The sequence below is a fragment of the Saccopteryx bilineata genome, chromosome 1 (genome assembly GCF_036850765.1).
Source record: "Saccopteryx bilineata isolate mSacBil1 chromosome 1, mSacBil1_pri_phased_curated, whole genome shotgun sequence".
NCBI lineage: Eukaryota > Metazoa > Chordata > Mammalia > Chiroptera > Emballonuridae > Saccopteryx > Saccopteryx bilineata.
The window spans coordinates 356,074,590-356,085,222 of record NC_089490.1 but is presented as its reverse complement, the minus strand read 5'-3'; the positions used below and the strand labels follow the sequence as shown (position 1 = coordinate 356,085,222).

General features: G+C 41.6%; 1 pseudogene; it reads left to right on the top strand.

Moving 5' to 3' along the window:
* Positions 1–7,714: 7,714 nt before the first annotated feature.
* The window catches only part of LOC136320677 (ubiquitin-ribosomal protein eL40 fusion protein-like), an 8,974-nt pseudogene continuing 6,055 nt past the window's right edge, over positions 7,715–10,633 (top strand).

Sequence of the window (10,633 nt, the reverse complement as noted above, 5' to 3'; positions counted from 1 at the left end):
GACTTAATCCGTCCCTTGTCGCATAAACAAATTCCTTAATTTACCAGTTGTAAATAACCCTCTTAAGACTATTGTTTCTTCTCGTGTTCTTTCTTCTGTGCTGTGTGTGTGTATAGGGTATAGTTATAGAATGAGAATTACTGGAACAAAGGATATAAACTGCCAAATTATCCTCCAGAATAAAAAAATTTTCTTTCTCACTCGCAGTTGATTACACTGTCAATTTTGGAAATCGGTAGGTGTTTAAAGTTTGTTGTTTTGATTGATGATTTCTATTTTTTCTGGGTTTTTTTATTATAGCACTTATGAATATTAACACTTTGCTATATAGGTCGTGCTAATACTTTTCAAAGGCTAAACTCAAACTGGATTTTTCACAATGGAAACACATCTTAAACACACATGGGGAATTTCCCTGGCAATGAAGGGTGAACTGCTGTCTTCTGCAAACATTTGCTAACTGATGTGTAAACATCTTTTTTGCGTGTTAATCCAAACTCAATTTTAAGGTCTTGGAAGACATGAAATCTACTCTTTTACGTGTTTCAAGAAGAAGCATTCTCTGATTCATGATGGCCAAAGCCAAAGAGTGTTGTTTAACACCCTCCCTCAAATACCTCCTTTCCTTCACTCCTTATGACAAATAGAATGTTTTTATATGAGTAGTTGACATTTTCCCAATTTAACTTGAAGTGTAAATAAAAATAACTAGAAAACTTATACTCTTTATTAATAATCTGTAATATTAGCTGTGTATAAAAATAGTTTTTGCTTCCTAAGTAAATGGGAATTTTAAGCCCCATAGCCATGTTGCTCCTAAACCCCTCCCATTTTGGAATTCTTTATCCCTCTATAGCTATCCCTGCAAGCTCGCTTCCCCTCCCCCTTCACTCTTTCACAGCACCCTGCTTTATTTCCTTAACTGGCTTATACAGTGTGTTGTTAATTACCATCCCCTTAGAAAATGAAGTCCCTTCAGTGTAGGGATCTTCTCCATTTGTTTATTGCAGTATTCTGATGTTGCTTGGATGTTCAATATCTTTTTAGTGATAATGGAGACCTTAAATATTTGTGGGTTTATGTTTCTTTCTCAATATAAATTCAAATGGTCAGAAGTCTCCCACCTACCCCTTTAGCCCCCAACCCAGGTTTCCTTCCTTGAGGTAAATACTCTTGACATTTTTTATTTTTTTCAACTCTTAATTTGGCCACCTGTCTGCTTTCCTAAACTGGGAGGGCCTTATAGTAGGCTGAGGGCAAGAGGGCCTGGGTTCTTCCTTCCCGGGAAGGGATGAGTTCTTGGTCCACAGTCCTAGTACTTTGACTTCTCAGCACCCAGCCTCACACACAGAATAGCAGAGGTAAATTCCCAACAAATATATAGAATAACTGGGGGAAAGAAGGTATTGATTTAAAAGTTGAAACAAGAACCATTTTCTCTACAGTGCTTTTTCTGACTTTCTCCACTTCCAGATAAAAGACATATTCCATGCACCAGGTTTTCCTCCACACCGAGCATGGACTATAAACCCCCCCCCCCTTTTTTTTTAATTGGTTTTAGAGAAGACAGACAGAAACATTAGTCCGTTTCTGTATGTGCCCTGACTGGGGATCAAACAGGCAACCTTTGCGTACCAGAATGACACACTAACCAGACAAGCTCTCCAGCCAGGGTAACACATTTTGATTGCTTGCCTGGTTTCCCTCCCATCCTGGGCTGAGATCAAGTTTTGTCTTTAGAGTTTCAGCATCCAGCCCCTGAAAGGTACTTAATAAATGTGTCTGGAATAATTGAATGAAAATCTTCTGTTCCTTAAAAGTGCCGAAATGAGTAAGAAACAAAGGCCCTGCCTCCTCCAGCTGAGAACCGGGCACAATGTTATGATTTAATTGCAGCAGTGTCCTAACTGAAATTCTGAATCATTGTTCGGATTTTTTTTAATTTTTGCTTCTGAGTTCAGCACTCAGTGTACTAGGGGAACAGGGTTACAGGGGAACAGGGTTACACCCACCGCCCTAGGGCATACTTAATCAAATTTCCTGTTCTTTTTCTACTCAATGTTGTTTCTAACTATAATGTTGCTAGGCAGCTTTTACAGAATCCAAGAATTTGTGGCAATGTTGTAATAACTGAGTAAAAATCTTGCCTCTAGGTGTTGGCAGAACAAACTTAACCTGTTTATCTCCTTTAAAAGACAGATGACTTAGCACTTTAATACCACTATTGTCAGCCCATTCACCTTCCTTAGCAAAAGCAGCAAGATTCCTACCCTAATGATTTGTAATTGAGATTCCTAAATCACCCTCTCAAATACTTTTTTAATACAAGCACTTGAATACATGTGCATATATTAACATAAGAATACACTTTTGAATGAAATATCTTTCAGAACTAAGGATTAATTTTTCAATCTGTAGGAATGTTTCATAAAATAGCCAAGCTTCACCAAGCTGAATTTTTTCTAGTTTATGCTTTCGATTCTGGAGAAGAAATAATTTTCTCTAAACAAGAGCCTACTCTGATAGATTTCTGATTAAAAAAAACAGTCATGTTGGTCAAAGCTGTTTTTCACTTCAAAACCAAATATGCTAAAAAAATTAAACTTTCTTCATCTTCCTCGTTATCTTTACCTTCCTCCTTCTGCTGGTTCTCTCAGCAACCCTCACTCACTTCTGCCCAGTTCTAACTGCCGATCACCAACTGCCAGTTGGCCCCAGGAATGCAGATCTCTGGCTAGAAAGTAGTTTACTCCTACCACTGCTCCTGTTTGACTTCTCAGGTATAGATTTCTCTACTCTGTCACTTGTCTTAATACCCTCTGATGGATGATGTTGTTTCACTATTTCAGCACATGTTCATTGGCTCATCCTGAGACGATAGTACTATAAAATCAAATCCACTTCCCTCAGTAGTTCAATGGATTAAGTGTGAGACTAGCACTGTCCCTTACAAAAGTGTTCAATGTTATGTATACCTTTTTTTTTTTTTTTTAAAGCAAGAGAGATAGAGGTGAGGTGGACAGACAAGTACAGACAGGAAGGGAGAGAAATGAGAAGCATCAATTTTTCATTCCAGCACCTTAGTTGTTCATTGATTGTTTTCTCATATGTGCCTTGACCGGGGGACTCCAGCAGAGCAGTGACCCCTTGCTCAAGCCAGCAATCTTGGACTGAAACTAGCAACGTTGGGCTTCAAGCCAGCGACCTTTGGACTCAAGCCAGTGACCATGGGGTCATGTTTGTGATCCTACGCTCAAGCAAGCAACCCTGTGCTCAAGCTGATGAGCTCATGCTCAAGCTGGAGGAGCCTGCGCTCAAGATGGCAACTTCAAGATTTTGAACCTGGGTCCTCTGCATCCTAGGGTAATGCTCTATCCACTGTACCACCTGGTCAGGCTGTATCCTTTTAATTTTAGTAATATTGTTTGAGAACAATCTACACTTGTTAATGACTTTGTAACCAATGACTATAATCAAAACAGAGAGTATTGATACAATAAAAACTTGAAAAGCATAGCCCAGGAAAAGTGACCAGTTGAGAGCTATTTTAATGAAGTAAACATTTATTGTCATGCCTAAATAATCATTTTTGGTTTGGGGGGGGGTTTGTGGGGGTTTTTTTTAGCAAGAGAGAGAGACAGACTAGGACAGACTCAGTAAAGGAGAGAGGTGAGAAGCATCCATTCTTTTGTTGGTGACTCCTTAGTCATTCATTGATTGCTTTCTCATGTGTGCCTTAAACATGGGGCTCCAGTTGAGCTGGTGACTCCTTGCTCAAGCCAGAGACCTTGGACTCAAACCAGCAGCCTTTGGGCTCAAGCCAGTGACCATAGGGTCATGTCTATGATCCCACGCTCAAGCTGACAACCGCATGCTTAAGTCAGCGACCTCAGGGTTTCGAACCTAGGTCCTCAGCATCCCAGGCTGACACTCTATCCACTGCACCACTGCCTGGTCAGGCCTAAATAATCTTTAAGGACTAACAATGTACTATTACCATTTATGCTTCTAACATTTAGATAAGGTGGATCAAGTGCAGATTTTGTTTTTATCTTTTTGGTATGGATTATGTCCATTATATGGATTATATGCAGAAAGTTTGAGGGTCTAAAATTCTCATTCAGTTTTTGCTGGGGGTCTTTAGGTATGAGAAAACATGCCAAGGTACTTCAAAGTTGTGTCTGTACATAACACAAAACCTTGGCTATAATCAGCCTTATTAGTGAAGGAAGCCTTCAGGCCAGCTCCCAGTTCTCAGCTTTTTTTATTTTTATTTTTTTATTTTTTTTATTATTTTTATTCATTTTAGAGAGGAGACAGAGAGAGACAGAGGAGAGAAAGACGGGGGGGAGGAGCTGGAAGCATCAACTCCCATATGTGCCTTGACCAGGCAAACCCAGGGTTTCGAACCGGCGACCTCAGCATTTCCAGGTTGACGCTTTATCCACTGCGCCACCACAGGTCAGGCCACTTTTTTTTTTTTTTTTTTTTTTTTTTTTTTTAGTGAAAGAAACAGATACAGAGAGAAGGACAGATAGGAATAGACAGACAAGAAGGGAGACAGATGAGAAGCATCATCAGTTCTTCGTTGCAGCACCTTAGTTATTTATTGATTTCTTTCTCGTATGTACCTTGACCAGAGGACTCCAGTTGACCCAGTGCCCCCTTGCTCAAGCCAGCGACCTTGGGCTCAAGCCAAAGACTTTGGGCTTCAAGCCAGCAACTTTGGGCTTCGAGCCAGCAACCATGGGGTCATGTTTATGATTCCATGCTCAAGCTAGCAACACTGCGCTCAAGCTGGTGAGCCCATGCTCAAGCTGGCGACTTTTGGGTTTCTGCGTCCCAGGCTGATTTTCTATCCACTGTGCCTCTGCCTGGTCAGGCCCAGTTCTCAGCGTTTACACAGTCCCCCTAATCTTGAAAGACTTGATAGTCCACTGCAATCATCAGCCCTGTGGCAATGATTCTAACTTTAAGACTTGACTTTTTATTTTTTTAAGATTTTATTTATTGCCTGACCAGGCGGTGGCGCAGTGGATAGAGCGTCGAACTGGGATGCAGAAGACCCAGGTTCGAGACCCTGAGGTCACCAGCTTGAGCATGGACTCATCTGGCTTGAGCAAAAGCCCACCAGCCTGAACCCAAGGTCGCTGACTCCAGTAAGGGGTTACTCAGTCTGCTGAAGGCCCGTGGTCAAGGCACATATGAGAAAGCAATCAATGAACAACTAAGGTGTTGCAACATGCAATGAAAAACTAATTATTGATGCTTCTCATCTCTCTCTGTTCCTGTCTGTCTGTCCCTGTCTGTCCCTCTCTCTGACTCACTCTCTGTCTCTGTAAAAAAAAAAAAAAAAAAAGATTTTATTTATTCATTTTAAAGAGAGGAGAGAGAGAGAGGGTGGGGGAGGATCAGGAAGCATCAACCTGTAGTTACTTCATGTATGTGCCTTGACAGGGCAAGACCAGGGTTTCAAACTGGTAACCTCAGTCTTCCGGGTCAATGCTTTATCCACTGTGTCACCACAGGTCAGCCACTTCAAGACTCTTCCAAGAGAAAATATTGACCATATCATTCCTAGATAAGAGAGGAGTTCTTAACCAACATATTTAAAACCATAGTTCTAAGCAGTTAGTCATAACATTATGCTTCCTATTTGCTATTTTAAAATTCCTTTTTGCTGTTGCTGGATAGTTTGGTTAGTTAGAGCATTGCTCCGAAACACAGAGGTTGCCTGTTTGATACCTGGGTCAGGACATATACAGGAGCAAACCAATGTTCCTGTCTCTCTCTCTCTCTCCCTTCCTCTTTCTCTCTATTTAAAGTTAATAAATAAATTTTAAAGTATATATTATAGGAGAGAAAAATTCCTTTCTACTGGATTGGAATTGAGGAGCCCCATATTCTTCAATATTCCTTTTTAATGGCCTTTACAGAGAGACACAAAAGGCTGCTTTTATCTATATTAGTTTCAATAGCTGGAAAGGTCACTTCACAGAAATGCTATAAAAAGGAAAAAACATAGGGAGTACCCAACAGAATCCCAGTGCTCAATACACATTTGGGTAATTGATTAATTGCCTCTCTTGGTTAACTGACATACACAGGAAATGACCTGGATGACCACAGGACTGCCTGCTGTTTGCTGGCCACACTGTGATTATTTAAACCAGTTTTGTTCAGATTACTGCAGTACAAAAGATGTGATGACTTCTCCAGTGAGTCAAGGGGCCCTGTCTCATTAGGAATGGGAAAGGAGATAAAGCAGACATCCGAGCTGGTCTTTTGTGTAGCAACAGGAGTGTGTTTGGGTATTCTGTGTTTTGATGACTCCATGATGAGTCAGATTTAAAGTTCTGTAAAAGGCCTTGTTCAGCTCAAACAGGATTGAGAGATGAGCTCATCCAATAGCTAGTTGGATGGAGAGTACCCAATCGTGGCACGATGAAGCAGTTGGTGATATAAATGTATACATGGAAAAACATACCAGCCAGATTAAACTAGTTCCTGATGCAGAAATCAACTTTAGTTGGCAGTCATCTGCTGAGCGCCTACTATATTCAAGCACCCTCCGTGTCCTGCCCACTCTCCATGACCTTTATACAGGTCAGAATAAATGTGCCAGCTACTACAAAGAGCTGGGTACTTGGACAGAGCTAGGAAAGGTATAGCACCAGGGACATGGTAGGCACTGAGCCACATGCTTTACATATTTATCTAATCTTTACAGAACCTTTATTTATTTATTTATTTATTAAATTTTATTTATTGAATTTTAAAGAAAGAGGGGGGAGAAACGGGAAGCATCAATTCATAATAGTTGCTTCCTGTACATGCCTTGACTGGGCAAGCCCAAGGTTTCAAACCAGCAACCTCAACATTCCAGGTCAACCCTTTATCCACTGTGCTACCACAGGTCAGGTATAGAACCCTCCAGGTGAGGTATTTTTATTCACATTTTACAGATGAAGATGAAACCCAGATCAGTTAATGCCTGCATTACACAGTCATGGAGCTAGTATTACTGAAACTATATTTCTGAGACTGTATTACTATTGGTTTAAAAACAAGGTCTCTCTACCCTAGCAAAAATGGGGTGAGGTCAGGGTGAGAGCTAAGGGAGACTTGATGAAGGCAGGGTCACTGGACCAGCTGGTGGGCCAGGCCCATTATGCAGTGTGATGCTAGAGTCCTCTGACCTTGGGTACACAGGTTGTATGGTGTGAATGAGGAAAGTGCCATCCAGAGAGTCAGACTTGTACCTTTACTTTTTTGTTTTATCATAAAACCCATGTATTTACTTATTTTTATTTTTTATTTATTGATTTCAGTGAGAGAGAGAGGAAGGGAGAGGGAGGGAGGGAGGGAGAGAGAGACAGGAACATTGAACTCTTCCTGTATGTGCCCTGACCAGGGAGCGAACTGGCAACCCTCCGCACTTCAGGATGATGCTCTAACCAACTGAGCTATCTGGCCAGGGCAAAACCCATGTATTTTGAATTCTTTTTATTTATTTGTTTGGTTTTTTGTTTATTTATTTATTTTTTTACAGAGACAGAGAGAGTCAGAGAGAGGGTTTAGAAATATTGTTTTGATTGTATTTCTGTTACAATTTAAATACTTTTTTTTTTTTTTTAAAGATTTTTTCTCCTCTTCACATCCTTATCTTCGTCCTCTAGCTTTGCTCTTGGGAAAGAAGCCTGTTCTTCTGTTTTCTTAGACTGGATACTTCATCTGGACTGGTCATACTGCCCATCCCAGCTTTGTGTTCTGGCTGCAGTCTGTGGTGAGGTGCTGATAAGGAACAGAGTTTTCAGGATTCTTCTAATTTATCATAGGTTTCCCCTGCAGGAGAGGAAGAGGGAGAAAAAGGGGAAAGGGAGGGAAAGAAAAGCAGATGGTCACTTCTCTTGTGTGCCCTGACTAGGGATCAAACCATGGACGTCCATACGCTGGGCCAACGCTCTATCCACTGACCCGACTGGCCAGGGCCTGTTTGTTTATTTTAGATTCCACATATAAGTGAAGTTCCATGGCATTTGTCTTTGTCTGACTTCACTTAGCATAATAAATCCATCCATGTTGTTGCAAATGGTAAGATTTCATTTTTATTTTTTTTTTAGAATTTTAAAATTTTTATTTATTTTTATAGAGAGAGGAGAGAGAGAGAGAAAGAGAATGGAGGGGGGAGGAGCAGGAAGCATCAACTCCTATATGTGCCTTGACCAGGTAAGCCCGGGGTTCTGAGAACTGGCAACCTCAGCATTCCAGGTCGAAGCTTTATCCACTGCGCCACCACAGGTCAGGCCAAGATTTCTTTCTTTTTTATGGCCAAGTATATATTCTGTTGTATATATGTACCACATCTTCTCTCTCCATTTGTCTACCAATGGACACTTAGATTGCTTCCATAAGTTGGCTACTGTAGATAATGCTGTAGTGAACATGGGGATGCATATATCTTTTATAGGCTCACTTCTAAGTGTAGAAAAAAAGGCTTTGTTCCTGGTTACCAGCTTCAGAATACTAACTGAACCAGGAACTTAGTTTGGGGGATAGAACTGATCACATACACTCCCGCCCATGTTGACAAAATCACCTGTCTCCTTCAAGGTTATTATTATTATTATTATTTTTAGTGAGAGAGAGAGAAAGACAGACAAGGACAGACAGACAGGAAGGGAGAGAGATGAGAAGCATCAGTTTTTCATTATAGCGCCTTAGTTGTTCATTGATTGCTTTCTCATATGTGCCTTGACTGGGGGGCTCCAGCAGAGCAAGTGACCCCTTGCTCAAGCCAGCGACCTTAGACTCAAGCCAGCGACCATGGGGTTGTGTCTATGATCCCATGTGCAAGCCAGCAACCCCACACTCAAGCTGGTGAGCCAGCATTCAGGCCAGCAATCTGGCCAGCAATCTTTGAGTTTTGAACCTGGGTCCTCAGCACCCCAGGCCGACGCTCTATCTACTGCACCACCACCTAGTCAGGCTCCTTCAAGGTTTTTTGTTTTTTGGGATTTTTTACAGGGACAGAGAGAGAGTCAGAGAGAGGGATAGATAGGAACAAACAGACAGGAATGGAGAGAGATGAGAAGCATCAATTATCAGTTTTTCGTTGCGACACCTTAGTTGTTCATTGATTGCTTTCTCATATGTGCCTTGACTCGGGGGCTCCAGCAGATCAGTGACCCCTTGCTCAAACCAGCGATCTTGGACTGAAACTAGCAATCTTGGGCTTCAAAGCCAGTGACTAAGGGGTCATGTCTATGATCCTGTGCTCAAGCTGGTGACCCTGCCCTCAAGCTGGTAAGCCTGCACTCAAGCCAGTGACCTTGGGGATTTGAACCTGGATCTTCAGCATCCCAGACTGACACTCTATCCACTGTGCCACAACCTGGTCAGGCTACTTTTATTCTTATTAATTTCTTCCTTTCACTTTCTTTAGATTTCCTTTGCAGTGACTTTTTCTCCCCTTCCAATATCCTGCATTGTCTACTTTGTTAAGGGACTTTTCTATATTTTTATTCAGTAATAAAAGTGTTTAAGGTCATGAATTTTTCTTGTGAATACAACTTTGGTTGAATTCCATAAGTAGTGTTTCATTGAATTAGTTTTAAAATAATCTCTAATACAGTTTTTTAAATCTTGTACTGATGTATAATACACACACAGGAAAGCAAACAAAACCTGACCTGTGGTGGCGCAGTAGATAAAGCATCGACCTGGAACACTGAGGTTGCTGGTTCAAAACCCCAGGCTTGCCTGGTCAAGGCACATATTGGAGTTGATGCTTCCTGATCCTCCCCCCTTTTCTCTCTCTCCTCTCTAAAATGAATAAATAAAATCTTCTCCTTTATTTTTTTGGTATTTTTTCGAAGTTAGACGCAGGAAGACAGTCAGACCTGGATCCACCCGGCATGCCCACTAGGGGGCAATGCTCTGCCCATCTGGGGCATCACTCCATTGCAAGTGTAGCCATTCTAGCGCCTGAAGTGGAGGCCATGGAGCCATCTTCAGCACCTGGGCCAACTTTGCTCCAGTGGAGCTTTGGCTGCATGAGGGGAAGAGATAAATAGAGAGGAAGGAGAGGGGCAAGGGTGGAGAAGCAGATGGGCACTTCTCCTGTGTGCCCTGACCAAGAATCGAACCCGGGAATTCCACATGCTGGACCGATGCTCTACCGCGGAGCCAACTGGCCAGGGCCAAATAAATTTTTTTTAAAAAAAATAAAATAAAAGTTAGAAAAGCAAACATAGCAAAATACGTACAGTTTGATGGATATTTACAATTTCAACACCTAGATTAAGAAACAGAACATTACCAACACTGAGAACTAGCTACATAATTTGCAGGGCCCAGTGAGAATTGAAAATGCAATGTTCAAATTTTATTAAGGATTTTAAGATGGTGACAGCATTAAATCAACTGCAGAGTCATTCTGAGTGCAGGGCCCTGTGCCCAGGAAGCTGACCAAGTCGGGTCTCTCGGGGCTCTCCCTCATCCCTAACCCCACCTCCCCACCAAGGGTATCCACTATCCTGACTTCAGGTGGTGAGAATAGTTTTGCCTGTATTTCTAGCTTCTTTTACTCGGCATAATATTTGTGAGGATCATCTACACTTTTACATGGAGT